The sequence below is a fragment of the Lissotriton helveticus genome, chromosome 4_1, assembly GCF_964261635.1.
Source record: "Lissotriton helveticus chromosome 4_1, aLisHel1.1, whole genome shotgun sequence".
Lineage (NCBI taxonomy): Eukaryota > Metazoa > Chordata > Amphibia > Caudata > Salamandridae > Lissotriton > Lissotriton helveticus.
The window spans coordinates 612,140,909-612,165,202 of NC_136063.1; positions in this window are offsets into that span (position 1 = coordinate 612,140,909).

Here is a 24,294-nt window from a genome sequence, read left to right on the forward strand (position 1 = left end):
TCTTAGAGAAGATGGCTGTCCATGGGTCTTTGAGAAAGGAGAACTTTGTATAGATCCTAGGCTGATAGGAGCATATCCTTTTCTTACGTGGCATTCCGTCAATTATTACCAGTTTGCGGTTGGTGGAATCTTCGGTGCTGCTTGTGATAGCTTTTGTACGGGCCTTTGTGAATGTTGGGGGACAATAGTTGGGCAGAGTGGCAGGAGGGCGGTGGATGCCTGGTAGGTTTTGTGTGTTGAGGCAGTTCGGGTTGAGGGTTGATTGGGTGATAGCATTTCCATGGCTGCTGGCGTAGGGTCCCCTCCAATATTATTGCGCGCTTGAAGATTAATGGCTTGGACGTGTCCTGGATTCGGTGAGATTCTCGGCTATAGGTTGCCCTGTTTCCTTTTCCTCGTTTTGGATTTGGCAATTCAGTAAAATAATTACTACAGTGAAAGGGGGTCTTGCTTGGAGTGCTGTTTCAGGGTTTAGAATACTAGAGTAGTATTCACCCAGTGTAGGGGGTATAGCAGGGGATGTTTTTTCAGAGTTTAAGGCACAGCAGCAGTGAAGGGCAGTGTAGGAGATCATGCAGGGAGTGCTGTTTCAGGGTTTAGGGGAGTGCAGTGGTGTTTCAACATTATAGGGGCATTTGCTGAGAATGGTGTTTCAGGGTTTAGAGCAGTGCAGTAGTGTTGAAAGAGTTTAGCAGGTTTTGCTAGGGATGGTGTTTCAGGGTTTAGGACAGTGCAGTGGTGTTCAGGCAGTGTAGGGGGTCATGGTGGGATTGATATTTCTGAGTTTAGAGCAATACAGTTGTGTTTGGGCAGTGTATGGTATCATGCAAGGGCTAGGAGTATAAAGCACTGCATGTCCTAAAGCCTAACTCACTCCATGAGTACATGTATTCCCATGTCTGCAAACACATGCATCAGTTGTTTACATGTACTCATGAAGTGAGCCAGGCTTTAGGACATGTAGTGCTAGAAAGTCCGATGCAGTATGTGTGTCAGGCCTCTTAATTTCCAGATAGTCTCCATGCTGTGTAATAATAATAATAATGATAAAACCATTTTTAAAGCGCCTGGCTACACAGAAGACAGTGTGTCCCTGCGCTAGAATACTGTTAGGTTGCCAGGGATGGAGGAGGGGTAGATCAAAGAGGGGAAACCAGCAAAAGGGTACACAGGAGGGAAAAGGAGCGTCTTGAGTCTAGCACGGAACCAAAACTCAGAAGGCTCCATTCGGAGGTCGAGCGGAAGTTCATTCCAACACCTGGAGGCCAGGTATCTAAATGAACAACCTCCCATCCTGGCTTTGGTGATTCTGGGAGTTTAAACAACATTGCACCAGATGATCTCAAGTTTCTGATGGGACGATGCATGGTGAGAAGATTTTTTAAATAGTCCGGGCGTGTAATAAAGATCCTGGGTGTGCTGTAGAAATGCCATAGCAACTCTCTCTGTAGCATGTAGTAATCATTTCATGAGTTAATGTTTTTCCCAAAGCAGACAAATTCAGAATCAGACTCTATACAAATGAACTCCTGCTTCCATATTAGAACACATTTTAATTATTAGCTTAAAGTGCACAGCATAGATCCCCTTACAAATTAACAACTCACCTTTAAAAATGCTTTTGTAGATTTAGAACAGTGTCAATCACACACCAGATTTTCTTAAGCAGAATCTCTGAATTTTGCACCAATCACTGGAACCATAGAATGGCATTGCTTCCCTCTCATTTTCCACACATATTCATGTAGATAACCAATGAAATTTCTTCCCACGCGAATTCAAAACCAAACTAACATTTTAATTGGTTCTACATTTCAACACTTTCAAACTCACATAATGTTCAACCTCCCCTCACTACTCTCTCTGCCTGTTACCATGGTAACACTCCATAGAACACCTAACTGAACACACAGGTGAAATGTTCATCACACAATATTGAAAACCAAACCAGCAAGGGTGTTTGACTTCTCAATATAACAGCTTATCCTGTGCAATGTTCCTTTCAATGAATTTTTCTCAACCATTAGCATTACTCCTTTTAAAAAACAGTAACATGCACCCTAGTTTTCAATGTTGAATTTTCAGAAACCATAATTTCTTTTTTTTTTAAGTGCACTGAATCTCATCCACATTTTTTTCTAAACTTTTCAAACTGCCATTTCATTTCTAGAGCCCATCTGAGTACAACCCCCTTTTTTCTTAGTCCCCACTTGACGAATCACCACAAAACTTTCATGGAAGGAGCGGAGTGGAGCGGGCCATCTTCTTTGAGAAATTCACGAAGATTCGTCCACCAGCGCTAAAGTTATTCCCAATAGAATGTTGCGGATTTCCTATGGAAACTAGGTCCTAACTATAACTACCTACTGGCGACCAAAAGAAAAAAAATATATATATCTAGGAGCGCGCACCGTGCGCGCACCCTGCGCGCACCCTGCGAGCACCGTGCGAGCACCGTGCGAGTACGGTGCGTGTATCGGGTGTGCGCGAGCGGAATTCTGATTTGCTGTTAGACGTCTGTCAACATTCGAATCGGTGGAAACCAGGAAGTGTTGGCCGCCATTTTGTCAGTGCGAGACAGCAAAGAGGGCAAAATAAAGGTGAAGAAAATGAAAAGGGGGCAGGGTAGAGAGTCCCTGACCCTCTAGGCTTTCTCAGGGGGTCCCTGAAGGAACCCTGAAGGCCCAAAAATAAAAAAAATATCTGTTTTTAAAATCGCGAGGTGCACGCATGGTGCACACACCATCGAGGCAGAAGTGAGTAAAAAACCATAGTGGGGAACATGGAAAAGGAGGCAGGGTAGAGTCTCCCTGACCCCCTAGGCCTTCTTAGGGGGTCCCAGAAGGACCCCTTAGGGCAAAAAAAACATTTAAAAAAAAATATAAGTTGTGAGGTGCGCGCACCCTATAGCCGCCATTTTGTGTAGTTTCAGAATGGAGTGAACAACGAAAGTGAGAACGTGGAAAAGGAGGCAGGGTAGAGTCTCCCTGACCCCCTAGGCCTTCTCAGGGGGTCCCTGAAGGACCCCGAAGGGCAAAAAAACTTTTTTTTCAAATAAATCGCGAGGTGCGCGCACGGGGCAGAAGTCACTCAAAAACAATAGTGAAGAACGTGAAAATGAGGCAGGTTAGAGACTCCCTGACCCCCTAGGCCTTCTCAGGGGGTCCCTGAAGGACCACAAAGGGTGATTTTTTTTAAATCACGAGGTGCGCGCACGTTGCGCGCACGTTGGAAAAAAATAAATTTAAAAAACTGTTAAATAACAAGTTTGAGTGTTTAGATGTTGGTTGGCTCTAAAAAGAGCCGTTGTGTTCATTGAGTATGTATATATATAAAATGTTTGTCGTGTTTTCCGGCAGTTGTGAGGGGCGTCGGCGAGTTTCTGTGGGATGCTAGGGACTTAGAACTTTGGAGCAGCCGCATACTATGGAATGGATTTAAATCGCTGATATAAACTATTAAAAATCAACCCCCTCTCCGGCCTCACATATTTGGGTTCTAAAATATCGACATCTCCGAATTTATTAAAGAGTTATCTGGATTAGAGGAAGAACTTATCACCAATTGGTATGAAGCTTTGAACCATTTATGATTACGGACACCACCCTGCATGGTGTTATCGATGCTGTGAGCCTTTTATCCCTACGGATGAATCCACCTACATGATCTTAAGTGATAGGACATATATATTTTTTGGTTCATTATCCCCTGATATCTGCACAAATTAAGCGTGATGAAAAAGGTCCTGATGAAGGTGGCTTAGAGCCGCCGAAACGCGCGTTGACCGATCTAGTGCAAGGGCCGAAAATTACATCTTGGGGCCCTAGTATTGGCATTGTGATCTTGCCAACTTTAACTCAGTTCCTTTTCATCATTCTGGGATGTGATTTGATTGTGGTATGAGTGTTAGTATGTGAGTATTTTGATTGGTATGTCTGATATCAAGGGGTATCTTTTTGATGATATTGTTTTTTGATATTGTGTATATTTAAAAACTATTTGTTTCATTATTGTTTATATGTATTAAGTAAAAATCACTTTCTCTCAAAAAAATAAATGCACTTTTTTGTAAATTCTAAAAAATAGTAATTATATGAAATGAAAAAAGAGAATAAAGTAATTTTTGAATAATCTTTGTTTAGAAAAGATTTTTTCTGTCACCAATTTTGAAATATGAGGATGTATACCGATATCTGCAATGTATGGCCACTGAAGGAACAACCCCTTACATAATGATTTGTTTCTGTTCCCCTCTGTTCCTTGGCCACAATTTGCTCTTCTGAGGGGGTCCCATCGTACATGCTGCTATATATAAAATGTATACATATTTACATTCATTTAAAAAACAATAGGTTTCACACACGTTATAGTTAGGAATTAGCATTTAAAAAACCTTACAAATTTACTGAAAAAACCATAGGTTTCACACACGTTATAGTTAGCAATTAGCATTTAAAAAACCTTGCAAATTCACTGAAAAAACCATAGGTTTCACACATGTTATAGTTAGCTGGACATTTCACTCATACAAAACATTTGAAATTCCCCCGTTATAGTTAGTTCAGCGAACTATAACTCGCGCAACCGCAATGCACTGCTGATGACGTCACATATTACATCACTATTGACATGGTCAGTGACATCACTCATGACATCACTGATGACATCTCATCTCATCACTGAGTGAGCTAAAGAATGGTGATGGATTAAACCCAGATCAGTTGACTGGGGGTGAGTGTTTGATTTGCTCAAACGCTCCGTCCATCATCCCCTTTTGTATCGCTTTGTTCGCCCTAAGTGTGGCAGGGTATGCTCAGACGTGAGTCCCTTGCTCACTTGGACACTGGATTCAAGATAGCCTGGCTGTTGAGGATTATGAATCCGAAACTGGTCCCAGGATGCTTGTTTCCGGTCCAGGGAAGACATGGCTTGGCAGTTCGGGACTGGACTGTTCCCATGAGGCACAGGGTCAGACTGATTTGCTTATGGCCATGTCTGAACTGGGGTGGCTGAGTGAGCTAAAGAATGGTGATGGATTAAACCTAGATCAGTTGACTGGGGGTGAGTGTTTGATTTGCTCAAACGCTCCGTCCATCATCCCCTTTTGTATCGCTTTGTTCGCCCTAAGTGTGGCAGGGTATGCTCAGACGTGAGTCCCTTGCTCACTTGGCCACTGGATTCAAGATAGCCTGGCAGTTGAGAATTATGAATCCGAAACCGGTCCCAGGATGCTTGTTTCTGGTCCAGGGAAGACATGGCTTGGCAGTTCGGGCTGGACTGTTCCCATGAGGCACAGGGTCAGACTGATTTGCATATGGCCATGTCTGAACTGGGGTGGCTGAGTGAGCTAAAGAATGGTGATGGATTAAACCCAGATCAGTTGACTGGGGGTGAGTGTTTTTTATTTGCTCAAACGCTCCGTCCATCATCCCCTTTTGTATCGCTTTGTTCGCCCTAAGTGTGGCAGGGTATGCTCAGACGTGAGTCCCTTGCTCACTTGGCCACTGGATTCAAGATAGCCTGGCTATTGAGGATTATGAATCCGAAACCGGTCCCAGGATGCTTGTTTCCGGTCCAGGGAAGACATGGCTTGGCAGTTCGGGCTGGACTGTTCCCATGAGGCACAGGGTCAGACTGATTTGCATATGGCCATGTCTGAACTGGGGTGGCTGAGTGAGCTAAAGAATGGTGATGGATTAAACCCAGATCCGTTGACTGGGGGTGAGTGTTTGATTTGCTCAAACGCTCCGTCCATCATCCCCTTTTGTATCGCTTTGTTCACCCTAAGTGTGGCAGGGTATGCTCAGACGTGAGTCCCTTGCTCACTTGGCCGCTGGATTCAAGATAGCCTGGCTGTTGAGGATTATGAATCCGAAACCGGTCCCAGGATGCTTGTTTCCGGTCCAGGGAAGACATGGCTTGGCTGTTTGGGCTGGACTGTTCCCATGAGGCACAGGGTCAGACTGATTTGCATATGGCCATGTCTGAACTGGGGTGGCTGAGTGAGCTAAAGAATGGTGATGGATTAAACCCAGATCAGTTGACTGGGGGTGAGTGTTTTTTATTTGCTCAAACGCTCCGTCCATCATCCCCTTTTGTATCGCTTTGTTCGCCCTAAGTGTGGCAGGGTATGCTCAGACGTGAGTCCCTTGCTCACTTGGCCACTGGATTCAAGATAGCCTGGCTGTTGAGGATTATGAATCCAAAACCGGTCCCAGGATGCTTGTTTCCGGTCCAGGGAAGACATGGCTTGGCAGTTCGGGCTGGACTGTTCCCATGAGGCACAGGGTCAGACTGATTTGCATATGGCAATGTCTGAACTGGGGTGGCTGAGTGAGCTAAAGAATGGTGATGGATTAAACCCAGATCCGTTGACTGGGGGTGAGTGTTTGATTTGCTCAAACGCTCCGTCCATCATCCCCTTTTGTATCGCTTTGTTCACCCTAAGTGTGGCAGGGTATGCTCAGACGTGAGTCCCTTGCTCACTTGGCCACTGGATTCAAGATAGCCTGGCTGTTGAGGATTATGAATCCGAAACCGGTCCCAGGATGCTTGTTTCCGGTCCAGGGAAGACATGGCTTGGCTGTTTGGGCTGGACTGTTCCCATGAGGCACAGGGTCAGACTGATTTGCATATGGCCATGTCTGAACTGGGGTGGCTGAGTGAGCTAAAGAATGGTGATGGATTAAACCCAGATCAGTTGACTGGGGGTGAGTGTTTGATTTGCTCAAACGCTCCGTCCATCATCCCCTTTTGTATCGCTTTGTTCGCCCTAAGTGTGGCAGGGTATGCTCAGACGTGAGTCCCTTTCTCACTTGGCCACTGGATTCAAGATAGCCTGGCTGTTGAGGATTATGAATCCGAAACCGGTCCCAGGATGCTTGTTTCCGGTCCAGGGAAGACATGGCTTGGCAGTTCGGGCTGGACTGTTCCCATGAGGCACAGGGTCAGACTGATTTGCATATGGCCATGTCTGAACTGGGGTGGCTGAGTAAGCTAAAGAATGGTGATGGATTAAACCCAGATCAGTTGACTGGGGGTGAGTGTTTGATTTGCTCAAACGCTCCGTCCATCATCCCCTTTTGTATCGCTTTGTTCGCCCTAAGTGTGGCAGGGTATGCTCAGACGTGAGTCCCTTGCTCACTTGGCCACTGGATTCAAGATAGCCTGGCTGTTGAGGATTATGAATCCGAAACCAGTCCCAGGATGCTTGTTTCCGGTCCAGGGAAGACATGGCTTGGCAGTTCGGGCTGGACTGTTCCCATGAGGCACAGGGTCAGACTGATTTGCATATGGCCATGTCTGAACTGGGGTGGCTGAGTGAGCTAAAGAATGGTGATGGATTAAACCCAGATCAGTTGACTGGGGGTGAGTGTTTGATTTGCTCAAACGCTACGTCCATCATCCCCTTTTGTATCTCTTTGTTCGCCCTAAGTGTGGCAGGCTATGCTCAGACGTGAGTCCCTTGCTCACTTGGCCACTGGATTCAAGATAGCCTGGCTGTTGAGGATTATGAATCCGGAACCGGTCCCAGGATGCTTGTTTCCGGTCCAGGGAAGACATGGCTTGGCAGTTCGGGCTGGACTGTTCCCATGAGGCACAGGGTCAGACTGATTTGCATATGGCCATGTCTGAACTGGGGTGGCTGAGTGAGCTAAAGAATGGTGATGGATTAAACCCAGATCAGTTGACTGGGGGTGAGTGTTTTTTATTTGCTCAAACGCTCCGTCCATCATCCCCTTTTGTATCGCTTTGTTCGCCCTAAGTGTGGCAGGGTATGCTCAGACGTGAGTCCCTTGCTCACTTGGCCACTGGATTCAAGATAGCCTGGCTATTGAGGATTATGAATCCGAAACCGGTCCCAGGATGCTTGTTTCCGGTCCAGGGAAGACATGGCTTGGCAGTTCGGGCTGGACTGTTCCCATGAGGCACAGGGTCAGACTGATTTGCATATGGCCATGTCTGAACTGGGGTGACTGAGTGAGCTAAAGAATGGTGATGGATTAAACCCAGATCAGTTGACTGGGGGTGAGTGTTTGATTTGCTCAAACGCTCCGTCCATCATCCCCTTTTGTATCGCTTTGTTCGCCCTAAGTGTGGCAGGGTATGCTCAGACGTGAGTCCCTTGCTCACTTGGCCACTGGATTCAAGATAGCCTGGCTGTTGAGGATTATGAATCCGAAACCGGTCCCAGGATGCTTGTTCCCGGTCCAGGGAAGACATGGCTTGGCAGTTCGGGCTGGACTGTTCCCATGAGGCACAGGGTCAGACTGATTTGCATATGGCCATGTCTGAACTGGGGTGGCTGAGTGAGCTAAAGAAGGGTGATGGATTAAACCCAGATCAGTTGACTGGGGGTGAGTGTTTGATTTGCTCAAACGCTACGTCCATCATCCCCTTTTGTATCGCTTTGTTCGCCCTAAGTGTGGCAGGCTATGCTCAGACGTGAGTCCCTTGCTCACTTGGCCACTGGATTCAAGATAGCCTGGCTGTTGAGGATTATGAATCCGAAACCGGTCCCAGGATGCTTGTTTCCGGTCCAGGGAAGACATGGCTTGGTAGTTCGGGCTGGACTGTTCCCATGAGGGACGGGGTCAGACTGATTTGCATATGGCCATGTCTGAACTGGGGTGGCGGAGTGAACTAAAGAATGGTGATGGATTAAACCCAGATCAGTTGACTGGGGGTGAGTGTTTGATTTGCTCAAACGCTCCGTCCATCATCCCCTTTTGTATCTCTTTGTTCGCCCTAAGTGTGGCAGTGTATGCTCAGACGTGAGTCCCTTGCTCACTTGGCCACTGGATTCAAGATAGCCTGGCTGTTGAGGATTATGAATCCGAAACCGGTCCCAGTATGCTTGTTTCCGGTCCAGGGAAGACATGGCTTGGCAGTTCGGGCTGGACTGTTCCCATGAGGCACAAGGTCAGACTGATTTGCATATGGCCATGTCTGAACTGGGGTGACTGAGTGAGCTAAAGAATGGTGATGGATTAAACCCAGATCAGTTGACTGGGGGTGAGTGTTTGATTTGCTCAAACGCTCCGTCCATCATCCCCTTTTGTATCGCTTTGTTCGCCCTAAGTGTGGCAGGGTATGCTCAGACGTGAGTCCCTTGCTCACTTGGCCACTGGATTCAAGATAGCCTGGCTGTTGAGGATTATGAATCCGAAACCGGTCCCAGGATGCTTGTTTCCGGTCCAGGGAAGACATGGCTTGGCAGTTCGGGCTGGACTGTTCCCATGAGGCACAGGTTCAGACTGATTTGCATATGGCCATGTCTGAACTGGGGTGGCGGAGTGAACTAAAGAATGGTGATGGATTAAACCCAGATCAGTTGACTGGGGGTGAGTGTTTGATTTGCTCAAACGCTCCGTCCATCATCCCCTTTTGTATCGCTTTGTTCGCCCTAAGTTTGGCAGGGTATGCTCAGACGTGAGTCCCTTGCTCACTTGGCCACTGGATTCAAGATAGCCTGGCTGTTGAGGATTATGAATCCGAAACCGGTCCCAGGATGCTTGTTTCCGGTCCAGGGAAGACATGGCTTGGCAGTTCGGGCTGGACTGTTCCCATGAGGCACAAGGTCAGACTGATTTGCATATGGCCATGTCTGAACTGGGGTGGCTGAGTGAGCTAAAGAATGGTGATGGATTAAACCCAGATCAGTTGACTGGGGGTGAGTGTTTGATTTGCTCAACCGCTCCATCCATCATCCCCTTTTGTATCGCTTTGTTCGCCCTAAGTGTGTCAAGCAGCCAAGAATCCACAGGAGTCGATGCTGGTCCCAACGCCCCACCACCTCAGTAGCCGCCCAACAATATATATGTTGAGGCAACCTCTAATGCAGGGGGGAAAGGGGAAATGGAAGATAAATAGAGAGACAACCTCTTGTGGTTGATGCAGTACTTCTGCTGGTTCCGTTGGGCTTGTGAGTTGGTGCCCTGCAGGAAAAAACACATGTACAACACCAAACTACCAAACTCTGAAATAAAACTACTAACGTTTGCAATTATGTCTTACCCTGAAACCATAGGCTATTGCTGCTCTCTCAGGAAGAAGTTTTTAGCATTCACAAATCTGTGGTACTGCAAATAACATGACACATTATACATATTAGTACATTCCTACTACAATTTTTAGGCAAGGTTTTAAACAAGGTCAATAGAATTGAAATTTAGGTCCTGATACCTGTTGCCGATTCTGAAGTCTCGGAGAATTTCTTCAACTGTAAAGGAGTTCAAGCTATCCTAGTTTATTTTATACTCAGCACTAGGGATATGCTAGAACCCTCACTATGTGTAACTAAAGACCAAAACCTAAAGTCTTTTTGAATGTTCAGTACTATAAAAAAAGAAACTTAACTGGAAAGGCTTTTGTTTTCTCAGAGCTCGAGAAGAACACCTAAGCTCTCACTGTGAGTTGCGTTATGAAGTCCTCCTTGAAAATACTCTGGTCACTCTTCTAATAGTTCACTAAGCACATAAATGAAATACGGTTCACTGTCACAATTACAGGGCTAGAATTTCTTACTGGTATCCCTCGTTGCGCATGCGATAGATACTTCCAGAGAATTAGGCCTAAGGTGCTTCGTAATTATAGAACTCCGGAACACGCTGCCACTCGCGGTCAGGTCACAGTTGAAGTGCGCAGTTGATAATCTAATTGCGCGCCTCATTCAGCTGTTAACCCCGAGACTCTAAACACTAGAGCGGCAACCTTCAGTCTTGCCGTGGCGCAAAGCGTCCTCCATTTTCTGCCCATAAGCGCCTAAACAGGATAAACACAGTTTGAAGAAAATGACAGACACCACATGACGTCGTTTCCAACGTTGATATTTAAATGGCGACCTCCTCAGAGGGTTTTTTTTGGCTCGCCCATTTGAACAGCAGCCAGAGAGGTCTTGACAAAGTGTGGCAGGGTATGCTCAGACGTGAGTCCCTTGCTCACTTGGCCACTGGATTCAAGATAGCCTGGCTGTTGAGGATTATGAATCCGAAACTGGTCCCAGGATGCTTGTTTCCGGTCCAGGGAAGACATGGCTTGACAGTTCGGGCTGGACTGTTCCCATGAGGCACAGGGTCAGACTGATTTGCATTTGGCCATGTCTGAACTGGGGTGGCTGAGTGAGCTAAAGAATTGTGATGGATTCAACCCAGATCAGTTGACTGGGGGTGAGTGTTTGATTTGCTCAAACGCTCCGTCCATCATCCCCTTTTGTATCGCTTTGTTCGCCCTAAGTGTGGCAGGGTATGCTCAGACGTGAGTCCCTTGCTCACTTGGCCACTGGATTCAAGATAGCCTGGCTGTTGAGGATTATGAATCCGAAACCGGTCCCAGGACTTGCTGTACCAGGAGTGTGTGGCATTTTTGAGGGGGCGGCAACCCCGCCGGGAGCCCGCTGCCGACAGTGGCTCGAGCACGCCAAATTAGTGTGTTTTATATATATATATATATATATATATATATATATATATATATATATATTACCTACTAGCTTTCGCCAGTAGGTAGTTATAGTTAGAACTTATTATCTATAGGAAATCCACAACATTCTATTTGGAATAACTTTAGCGCTGGTTGACAAATCTTCTCGTAATTTTCCAAACTTTTGGCCAGCTGAGCTCCGCTCCTTCCCTGAAAGTTTGGGGGTGATTCTTCAAGCGGGGTCCGAGAAAAAAGGGGGGTCCCAAAACATGTTTTCCCCATGCAATTTCCCATAGGACCTTTAGCCATGGCTATAGCTTGAACGGCTGAACGGAATTACGCCAAATTATGCAAAGAGGTAGTCCTCAGTTCAGACTTGTACCTTTTGCTTAAATGGTGTTAATTTGTTCAGTAGTTCCTGAGAAAATTATGATTAAAGTCATTTATATATCTATGGGCACAGGGGATCCGCGGATTGTGCGATGATTGTCATTGTATCATAAGCGCACCGTCCCGATCACACGCTCAATGCTAATTGGCTGTCAAGCGGTTGTAAACATTCGAAACCAGGAACTGTTGGCAGCCATTTTGTGCCTTGGTACGAGGGACTGAATACCGCCTAAACAAAACAGAGCGGATTCCTGCCTCGCATCACGAAAGCAACAGCTCCCAATTATTAGTAGTAACAGCGTGTCCTTTGACCACTGATGTAAAACAAAAAACGCAAATCAAACTGACATTGCATTTTGCTGCCTAAACTTGAAAACAAGGAAACAAACTAGAGCAATGGAAGCTCGTAAAGTTAAACGTGCATGGAAAGCAGCATTGATGTTTATGCCACATAACAAAAATGAACTGACAAAAAACCCAGAAAACCCTGAACAAATAATATCAGACTCAAGCTTAAAACAACTTTATTTTCAAGCAGAAAAACAATATAAATGGGAAATAAACAAAAGCTGGGAAGTCTTGATCCTACAAAAATATTTAGAAGTTAACAGAGTGCCGCGAGGCTTGCGGATATTCACAATGCCTACACACCCAGATACAAGGATGGATATGTTAGAAGAGTAGGGAACAAATAACATGGAGTGCAGCAAAAAAATGATGCGTATAGTAATCAAATACTCAGAGAAGGATCTGGAGGAAATACATCCTTTAATTAAAGAAATAGAGGAGAAAATATCCAAAAAGGAAAAGAATGATTCAGACAAATTGCAAAAAGAAATGGAGGACCGTTTAGAAAAATATAAGGATGATATTCAACAGCGTAAACAAAAAACATTCTGAAGAGATGAGGCGGATTATAAAAATGGCCAAATACTGACTTTTGCTAGGAGATTTGACACTCTGAAAAGAAACTATACTAAAGGACAACCCCAAACGGAATCTGGAAGCGAATCAGATGTAAGTGTCATAGACAATGACACAACCAAGAATACAAAGGGAACAACATCTACTTTCTCTTTTTTTAGAGAGAAATGCATCTGGTCAACTTAGACCAGAACATCTCACGCAACCGAGGACAGAGCAGAGGCAGGGGCAGAGGCAGAGGGTTTGGAAAAGAAGCTTCAAAATCTTCAGAAGCCACAGGAAAACCCGAAGATCAAAGTCCAAAAAGATTGTATCCACTCAGAAATTGTACAAAAAGGAACTAACATCAGAAGATTTACTAATAAATCTATCGGATTACCTGTTGACACCAATTGAACATCGAGTACTGAACAAAGGTTTATCCTTTTGTCCTCAGAAACATTTCAATTATACAGACACCAAAATTGACATTTATAAATATGTACGCAAATTAAAACTCGCAAAGATCCATGCTGCCAAACAAGTACCCACTACCCAAATGGAAGATATCTCAAACAAACAAGCAACGGACAACACAGCATTTACAATACAAGAAATACCACACCTGAAAAATCTTTATGACCTAGCGAATGAATTGTTAGAAGACGGAAGCACAGAAATTACGGTACTTCAAGACTTGAGGATCAACACAAAAGAAAATACAAGTAGCGGATTTAAGAAGAAATCAAAATATTGCACACAACTTTCACCAGGCAATAAAATAGACTCCTTTTCAGACGCAGTCATGGATGAAATAGGGAAAATGGAGAAACTGAGAGACCAAAATAAAAAGAGAGAACATTTGTTCACCTGTGAAAATCAAGCACTCCAGGCACTTGCAAACAACATCAAAATCGTGATAAAGCCCGCGGACAAGGGCGGGAATATCGTTATACAAAATGTAGAAGATTACAAAAAAAGAGGCTTATCGTCAACTTCTTGATCAAAGCAAATATAGAAAACTATCATCTAATCCAATACACAAAATGACCAATGAAATTTCAAACAATTTGGTTGATTGGCATGATCACAAGTTACTAAACACAGAGGAACGTCAATTTTTACTCAAGGAAAATCCAACCATTCCAACAATATATTTTTTGCCAAAAGTGCACAAAACAATGATACATCCTCCGGGAAGACCCATTGTGTCTTCATGCGATTCAGCATACGAAAATATTGCATCTTACATTGATCATTACCTGGCTCCCATGGTCACAAATCTCAGTTCATACATTCAAGATACAGGAGACTTCCTTTGCACCCTTTCAAATACATCATGGAACTCATCTTATCTACTGGTTACCATCGACGTAGTCTCCCTGTACACGTCTATTGAACACTCGGTTGGCTTGAATGCATGTGCCTATTTTCTAAGACTAAGAAACATCAATGGATTAGAACACTCTGCCATGCTACTAACTATGATTCAAATGTGCCTCAACAATAACATTTTGTTCTTCAACGATGAAATTTACCACCAACTTTGAGGCTGTGCCATGGGTATGTCCTTCTCCCCCAACTATGCTAATTTAACCATGGGTTGGTGGGAGAAGGAAATAGCATGGGGCCCTAAACATGGCGACATCCTGGACAAGATCGTACTATGGATGAGATACATAGACGATCACTTCCTGATCTGGAATGGGAACAAGGAAGATTTCATTAAATATTTCGACTCACTAAACCAAAATAACATTGGGCTGTCCTTCACTTATAACATCAGTCGCCATAAAATTGACTTCCTGGACATCTGTGTATACATAGATCAAGGCCAAATACAAACTACCCTGCACAGGAAGAAAACAGCGACCAACAGTATCCTACATGCTGAAAGTTTTCATCCACAGTCAGTAATTCGAAGCATTCCCTGCGGGGAATTTGTAAGGATGAAACGGAACTGTTCAGAAGACAAAAACGTGAAAAAGGAAATTGAAGAAAGTACTAAAAGATTGAGAGGAAGAGGCTACCGAGAACGAGACCTACAAGCATGTATGAACAAAATTGAAAATCGATCACGGACAGAAATTGTGATCAAAAAAACGAAAAAGCCAAAAATAGACTAACAAAACCAACAGATTCCAAGACTGATTTTATCGTACAGTAAAGAGTCTCATAAAATACGCCAAAGTGTACAAAAATATTGGTCCATTCTAAAACAATATCCAGACATGGAAAAATTAATGGGTCCAAACCCTCAAATAACCTTTAGGAAAGCACCATCAATTAAAGATACACTAATCCAGAGCCATTTCAGCCAGAAAACAAAAACTCAGGGCAGGCTGGAAAAACAACAGAGTGGATTTATAAAATGTTACGTTTGCAAAGCGTGTAAAATTGGCGTGAACAAGAGGAATATAAGAGATCCAGAAGGAAGACTAATCCAAATTAACAAAAAAATCACATGTTTAACAACATTTGTGGTATAACTGCGGAATGCTCTACATAGGCAGTACCACCTGCATGCTAAAAAAGCGGATATTAGAACATATCAGGGCGGTCAAAAATCAAGATCTATCGTATGCCAAAGCAAAACATCTTCTAACATGTCAAAATGGAGACTGGCGCAAAATGAATTACTTTGCGATAGACACAGTGGAACAATATGAAAGAATGGGAGACCAAAGAAAGAAACTCCGACAACTGGAATCAAAATACATAATAAGGCTACGGACAAAATGCCCAAGAGGTATGAACTTCGATGAAGAACTTTATGTGCACTTAGAATAAAATCTAGTCATCGGGCCCCAACGAAAAACAACTTCAAAGAGGAACAAAAACCAATGCTCAAAATTGAAATAGACAAAGATTGGTGAAAGGGCAGGGTACTATACCGAAATCGCCCCGGAACATCCATGATGAAAAATCTACTTAAGGACTAAATGTAATTCTATGTACTATACAGAAACAAACACTGACATTTATTCTTTCCGTGAACTTAATAATTAATACCAAAAAACAGACCAAAAATTAAGACACATCAATCTTTTAAACAATATGCATTGGTTTTACAAATTTGCAAAATTGAAAAGTGCAATAGCGTAATTTCACTTGTAAATAGGACACTATCTAACAAAGGTGAACTGTTGCAAATAATGAAAAACTACATGTCCCAGAATTCATGGGAGTAGTAAAAATCGAAAACAGTATAAACAGTTGCAGTAAAGTAGCTTCACCTACTTTGAACAAGGCCGTAAGGCTGAAACGCATTGGTGTTAGACTGGGCACTGAATAAAGTCTAGAAACTTGGAGTTGCTGAGTGCGATCCTGTGAGCAGACCACATTGCAGAATTATATATATATATATATATATATATATATATATATATATATATATATATATATATATATATATATATATATATATATATATATAACCTACTGGCGGTCGCCAGTAGGTGTATATATAGTTAGGATTTTTTCTCTATGGGTTTTTTGAAAATTCTATGTCTAATAACTTTGGCGTTTGTGGACGGAATTGGCTGAAATTTTCAGGAAAATGGCACATTTTGTTTCTGAGCAGCCCTTGAAAATTTGGGGGGGGTTCGTCCAGTGGGGGCCGAGAAAAAAGGGGGGTCCCAAAACGTGTTTTTAACATTGAGTTTTCCATAGGGCGGTTGGCCTCACTTTTAGCCCGAACGGCTGAATGGATTTGCACGAAACTTGGCAAAATTGTAGGGACTGGTAGCCCGATGTGCCTTTTGTAGGTCTCAATATATGTGCTCCAGTGGATTTTGAGAAATTAACGTTTAAAAAAAGATATATATCTGTAACAGCGGACCGGTTAGCGCTCTGGTTCGCGGACTTTTCGCGCAACGGAGCTTTGTGAAGCGAAGCTGATTGGTTCTCCGGCGTCTGTCAACATTCCAAACAGTCCGTAGCGGCCGCCATCTTGTCTCTCGGTAGGATCGAGAGACAAGAGGAGGTCAAAACAAAGGGGGAAATAACTATAAGGGGGCATAGTAGATCCTCGCTGACCCCCTAGGTTTGATGTGGAGGTTTTAAAAGGGCCCCGCGGGGCAAAAAAAAATAATAAAAATAATAATTGAACGGCTGAATGGATTTGCACGAAACTTGGCAAAATATTAGGGACTGGTAGCCCGATGTGCCTTTGCTAGGTCTCAATATATGTGCTCCAGTGGATTTTGAGAAATTAACGTTCAAAAAAAGATATATATCTGTAACAGCGCTCCGCTTCGCGTAACGGAGGTTTGCGAAGCTGATTGGTCATTCTGTCACTGGGCTATAGTTGGGCTACATCTGGCTGATATTTGGGCTACATTTGTTTTTTTGTGTGTCTGGCGGCCATCTTTGGGCTACATTGGGCTACATTGGGCTTCATTGGGCTACATTCGGCTAATTAGCAAATAGCTCATCGCAAACTAGGAATGGTAAAGAATCGCTATTTATTCCTTAAAGTTCGCTATTTAGGAAATGCAAATAACTTTGATGATACATATGGCGGTTCATCTCTAACAAGATAATAAGCATAGGGATAGATTTATGATGACTGGCGCATCACCAGGGATGTGTTAGTCATTCTGTGCCGCTGTTCCGTCACCTATGGTGTGCTGCATTTACAATGCGGCGCATCATGGGGCAAAAACAGCACAGATGCGTGATGTATCTGTGCCGTAAAGGTGGCGCATTGCTGGAGTTGTATCGCAAGTGTGATGAAGCTCCAGCAAGGGTCGGGGGTGCCCCTGTCGCAGGGTTTCTGTTCTCACACAGAACTGTGGACAGAGGATTGGAACCTCGGCGAATTAGGGTGTCCCAAAACTCACGTTAGTAATCAAAAACTATTTAGCAAGCTAGGTACAGTGTCACATTGGATATAACAAACTCTCAATGTTTAGACAATCCAGAATATGAACTTATAGTACCTCAGGATACGTGGAACTCATGAACAGTCGGTCGTTATATATTTCTTAGAAACCAGAACATGGAGTTAAGAAGAACACATGTGTATTTGAAATGTTTATTTACTAATGCCGTCTTCTCAGGCGTAGTACCTTAGATAATAAAAGTACACATATTATCAGTAGCAAAATTACCAGCATAGTTACTAGTACATAAAAAGTGAATGGTGATAGTATGTTAACATGCTGTAAATGAATAAGAGTTAGCAACACTTATAAGCAGCCGCGGGCCGTGGAGGGAGTTACGGTGAGGCAGGGAGGCGGGGAGGGGGAGAAGCAGGGTGGAGAATACAAGTACACATATTATCAGTAGCAAAATTACCAGCATAGTTACTAGTACATAAAAAGCGAATGGTGACAGTATGTTAACATGCTGTAAATGAATAAGAGTTAGCAACACTTATAAGCAGCCGCGGGCCGTGGAGGGAGTTACGGTGGGGCAGGGAGGCGGGGAGGGGGAGGGGCAAGGTAGAGAGGGCTCCACCCTGCTTCTCCCCCTCCACGCCTCCCTGCCCCATCGTAACTCCCTCCACGGCCCACGGCTGCTTATATCTCACCCTCCCTAATACACATATTATATTATTTGCTAAGAAGGTCTCTTTGTGTTGGTTTAGGGCGTGTCCATACTTTAGTGTCTTAGATTTGAAGGAATCACATCAGCATACACCAGCTCTCTCTTCATGTGAACCGCATCAACTGTTGTGTATGTGTGTTCGGCAAAGCAATATAAAACCCGCCTCATGCCCAGAATTGGCAGAAGTTGCACTTATGTTATGAGTATGAAGTCGTGGAGATCAGACCTCATAACAATTCTGTATCGTGTTGTTCTTGAAACTTTAGCACTCGCTGTACAGATATAGTTTAACAAGTAAAGCAGATAGTAGACCAATAACATATTATTCTCATGTAAACCACGATGAACTACTAGGTGGAAAGCTAAAGCAACAACTAAGTGTCGTGTGCAGAAGTTGCAAAAAAGGAAAAATGGCGTTTAAACCGGTAATGAGCCCATGCTAACTTAACACGGTGTAAAGATATCCAGGACCTAGATGACACCTCCTCATGATCCGGAAACGAACTGAATAAGATAATAGAAGTGCCATCTCATGAGAGCAGATTGCAAGTTTATATGTGGACGGTCCGCAAGGTAAAGCATTAAAAACTAGGAAAATTCAATGCTAAAGAAAAATAAAACAGCCAAGTACTTTATCGAGTCTTAAGCCAATAGGCAAGGTAAATAATAAAAACTTGACAAATAAGTCAATGAATTGTCAATGAAATGCTAGTACTCAGCATATCAAACATGAAAAAGGTCTATGACATAACTGTGTATGCAAAATAAGCTGCAACAGCCTCCAATAGGAAGTCACCGTCTTCATCCGAAAACAGTTCAGCCATCCAATTTAAAAGCGGAAAAGAACATACGTGCTCTCCCAGCACCGGATCCTCTATCACCATCAGAGGACAGCTCGGTGGGTTTTCAAGAAAGCTGTGTTCCAAGAAAGACTGTGCTGCCGCCAGTAAATTCCAGGGACCAAGTAGTCCATGCATCAATGCCACAGCCATAATCCTTTCGCCAGGACAAATCAACTCGTGAGTAATGATAGGAGTCATCAGCTGATTAAAGTCGACGTCAGGAGAAACCGGTCCGCAGAGACACAAATCAATGGCCCAATCGAAATCACAGGTCAGGCAGTGAAATACAGGCTGGACACAGGTGAAGTAGGAGAACCGAAAAGATAATCCATATGCCGTGCTTAATATCGCCAACGGCATTGTGCCATAATATTCTAGCATGCGATTGCGGAACAGTGTCAGCAGCTGCAGGGTCGGAGGTTGCATAGGAGGGACATCCATATTTAAAAATGTAAAAAAGCACAAGAGCGTCCGCTGGTAATGCAAGTAAAAATGCCAATCCACGAACCAGAGTGCAGAAAATACAATGAAAGGGAGCAGGGATGACTCCAAAGATTTTCTCAAATGAAGTCACGAGACCACTGGTAACAACTTTAAAAAAGTGTGCCAGGGATTTTGTGGAGGATGCGTTAAAGATAGTCGGAAACATGTTGCTGAAATTGAAAGGCAAACCTGTGTACGGGTGTTCGCTATGTGAAGTACGAAAGTTTCACGGGCCGAACTCAAGGCCACCTCTCTCTGAGACAAAAGAGCTCTTATTCTTGTCATGCCGTTGAAACGTGTCCCAAGGTTGGTATTTGTGGCCAGATTGAAAACTCCCTATGTTCATGTGTGGGAGGAAATAGAACATTTCTGCAGCAAATAACCCGTTCACTTACTGTTACGATAAAAGGAATACTTTTAATTAACTCAGAACAATCTTCATTATTGAGCATCAAATAACTACCATTTTCCAACAACTTGAACGTGGGGATGATAGCAGGAACTGGCGTGCCTTGCAACACGCAAGCCATATTTGGTCGGTGTTTGTTGCATGAATCGTGTAACTGTATGTGCCTACACATTAGTGAATGATCTGGCGTCTCAGTGCATTCCTCTCCATTCAGATAAACTTCTTGATCATCTTTGAAACATCTGTATGTGTATGGAAGCGACCAGACCTCATGAACAAAAGCACTACCTAAAGGTTCATAAAGACCTATTGGTATATATTTCATACAATTTGAAAACTTATATAAAGCAAAAGGCAGCGTTATTAAACCGTGGATAAGGCATGTTGCCAAAAAACCCGCAATCCTCTGCTGATGATGTCACTGAGCATGTCATGAATGATGTAATATGTGACATCATCAGTAGTGGATTATGGGTAATAGTATCTCTAGTTTACTCCCCTATAGCTGTCTTTCTTTTAACATAAGTGTGTGTTTCCTTCCCTTATACTTACTGTTTTTGGTTCGCTTCCAGTTCGCGTACCAGCGAGCGAACTAGGAAGCGAACTAAGAGAAATAGAGGTTGGCACAGTTCCAAATATTGTACCAATTTTTTAATAACGGGGAGGTAGTTCTGAAAAGAACTTTTTTTTTTTTTTTTTCTGAACATTTTTTTACTGTTTTTGAATTTTTCGGAACAGTTTTATATTTTTTTGGGTTTTTCTTGGAGGGGGCAATGAAAACGATTCATTGTAAAGGGCTCAACAGGAGCAACAAAACAAAAAAAAGAAGTATTTATTATTTTGGGCGTTTCGGACAAACTTGCATATGATAGTCAATAGCTCTGTTGATCAGAGTGATGCTTCTTTCTCCGTAGGAAATGAATCCATCGCAAAATACGCAGGTGTGTTTTACTTCACCAAATCTCATTTGTATATTTGGCACCATCTCCCTGCCCTCTGGTCCCGTTACTTCCGGTACAACAGATCTTCTGGCCATAATAGGGAGATTATCTAGGTCGTTCCGAAACTGTGCAGCACTGTAGTTGTTAGGATGCCACCTAGTCATATGGCGATGCATTGTGTAGTTTCCGAAACTGTATTTTTTGTCGGTCCCTCTGGACAGTCTATCTTGACATATAAGGCAAGTTACGTATCTTGCATTTACTTTTTTCTGACCTTTGGGAATTTTAAAAAATTGCCAAATGAAGTTTTCTTTCCGGTGAGACGTCTTGGGCTGCTCAGGCAAAAACTGCCTCTCTTCGTGCTCGTCCTCCTGTTCCTCTTCTTCTTCTTCTTGTTGAATTACAACTTGAGCAGGTGGTCCACTCTTCCTTGGATGTGGTGGAGGTGGTGGGGAAGCACCAGCTGAAGCTACTAAAGAAGCCATTGCTCAGTGATCACAAAGGGTCTTTCTCTCACAATGATGAAAGTCAGAGTGAGGAAAGAAGGAGGGATTTTCATCATTTGGGAAAAACAAGAGTTCTCAACCAATCAAAAGTGTTCATTTTAGATTATATGACCTAGTCTTACATCATTAGGAAACCAAAAGTGAAATGAACCAATGAAAAGTGTTATTACCAAGTCACATGACTTGCTGTGTTTACGTTAAGCGCTTTGCAGGGCCTCCCGGTTTGCTTCCAGAAACCTGCGCTTTGGCACTCGCTTCGCGTACCAGTTCGCTAACGTAGCACGTCATATGACGTATCACGCGACAACGTGGAACGTCATGCGGACGGGAGGCGTCACGATGTTGTTTTCTAACGCGGCACTTGCGGTAAAGAAACGTTTACCGGCTCGCGGTCTATTTCGCGGCATCAAGGTCAGCTAACGGGAAGCTTCCCGATTCGCGAAGCGGGAACGAAGAAAAAAAAATATTTTAAAAAAAAATTATTCATAAACATATAAAATATATTTTTGGATTTAAAGAAGAATACATTTTACAGCTACAGATATTAGCTGTTAAAAAACCAATGAAATTCACAGAAAAAACCATAGGTTATAGACCATATATAGTTAGGAATTAGCATTTACAAAACCTTGAAAATTCACTGAAAAAACCATAGGTTATAGACCATATATAGTTAGGAATTAGCATTTAGAAAACCTTATTTTACTCACACAAAACCATTGAAATTCCATATATAGTTAGTTGCACTAACTATATATCGCGCACCTGCAATCCACTGCTGATGATGTCACATATTACATCATTCATGACATGGTCAGTGACATCACTGATGACATCACTGATGACATCTCAAATGACATCACTGATGACATCACTGATGACAACATCCAGTGACTGTATGCTTCTGTAAAGTTAAAATATGTCTTACATATTGAAGAATGAGTGGATGTATAAGTGTCTGGATGAAGGATTTAGTAGGTGCATGACTGACTGTATAAGTGAGTGATTAAATGTGTCTCACTGAGTGCATGGGTTAGTGACTAAACTGTTTTAAATTGTGCATCATTGTGTCTGTTGTTTTGTAATCTGATGCATGTGTTGATCATTAGCTATATGACTAACTATATGGGTTATTGATTAGTTGCCCAAGTATTTGTATGGGAGACTGAGTGTGTGTGTGGGTGTCTGGGAGGTGTATGACTCTGTGCATAGATGTGTGAGCAGTTGATTCACTAGATGTATGGGTTCAAAAGTGCATGTGGAAACATCTGTATGGGCGGTTGACTGTGTGCATGAGTGTATTGGTGAGTGAATGGATATCTCAGTGCTACATGTCAAAGTAAGTACATATGTAAAACACAGTACATGTGATAGTTGACATATATAAATAACTGTGCATAAGAGCCAGTGAATGTGTGAGTGGCTGTATGGATTATTGTGAACTTGTATCAGGGATTGTATAACAGAGTAAATATGTGTTATTATATGTTCCAATAAGTAAGGTGTGTATAACTATATAGTTGAGGAAATCGAGGTGTGATTGATTCTTTGCAAGACTGACTAGGTGTGTGAGTAACTCCATGGATGAGTGACAGTCTGTGAGTGTCTGTTTACACTGAGTGTATCTAAGGTTATATTAGAGTCTGAAGAGGTTCATTGTATCATCACATGAATGATGTCATCAGTGATGTGATCAGTAATGTCAAATGAGATGTCATCAGTGATGTCATCAGTGATGTCATTTGAGATGTCATCAGTGATGTCATCAGTGATGTCACTGACCATGTCATGAATGATGTAATATGTGACATCATCAGCAGTGGATTGCAGGTGCGCGATATATAGTTAGTGCAACTAACTATATATGGAATTTCAATGGTTTTGTGTGAGTAAAATAAGGTTTTCTAAATGCTAATTCCTAACTATATATGGTCTATAACCTATGGTTTTTTCAGTGAATTTTCAAGGTTTTGTAAATGCTAATTCCTAACTATATATGGTCTATAACCTATGGTTTTTTCTGTGTATATATATATATATATATATATATATATATATATGTGTATATATATATATATATATATATATATATATATATATATATATATATATATATATATATATATATATATATATATATATATATATATATATATATATATATAACCTACTGGCGGTCGCCAGTAGGTATATATAGTTAGGATTTTTTCTCTATGGGTTTTTTGAAAATTCTATGTCTAATAACTTTGGCGTTTGTGGACGGAATCGGCTGAAATTTTCAGGAAAATGGCACATTTTGTTTCTGAGCAGCCCTTGAAAATTTGGGGGGGGGTTCGTCCAGTGGGGGCCGAGAAAAAAGGGGGGTCCCAAAACGCGTTTTTCCCATGTTAATTTCCATAGGGCGGTTGGCCTCACTTTTAGCCCGAACGGCTGAATGGATTTGCACGAAACTTGGCAAAATTGTAGGGACTGGTAGCCCGATGTGCCTTTTGTAGGTCTCAATATATGTGCTCCAGTGGATTTTGAGAAATTAACGTTTAAAAAAAGATATATATCTGTAACAGCGGACCGGTTAGCGCTCTGGTTCGCGGACTTTTCGCGCAACGGAGCTTTGTGAAGCGAAGCTGATTGGTTCTCCGGCGTCTGTCAACATTCCAAACAGTCCGTAGCGGCCGCCATCTTGTCTCTCGGTAGGATCGAGAGACAAGAGGAGGTCAAAACAAAGGGGGAAATAACTATAAGGGGGCATAGTAGATCCTCGCTGACCCCCTAGGTTTGATGTGGAGGTTTTAAAAGGGCCCCGCGGGGCAAAAAAAAACCAAAATAATAATAATCGAACGGCTGAA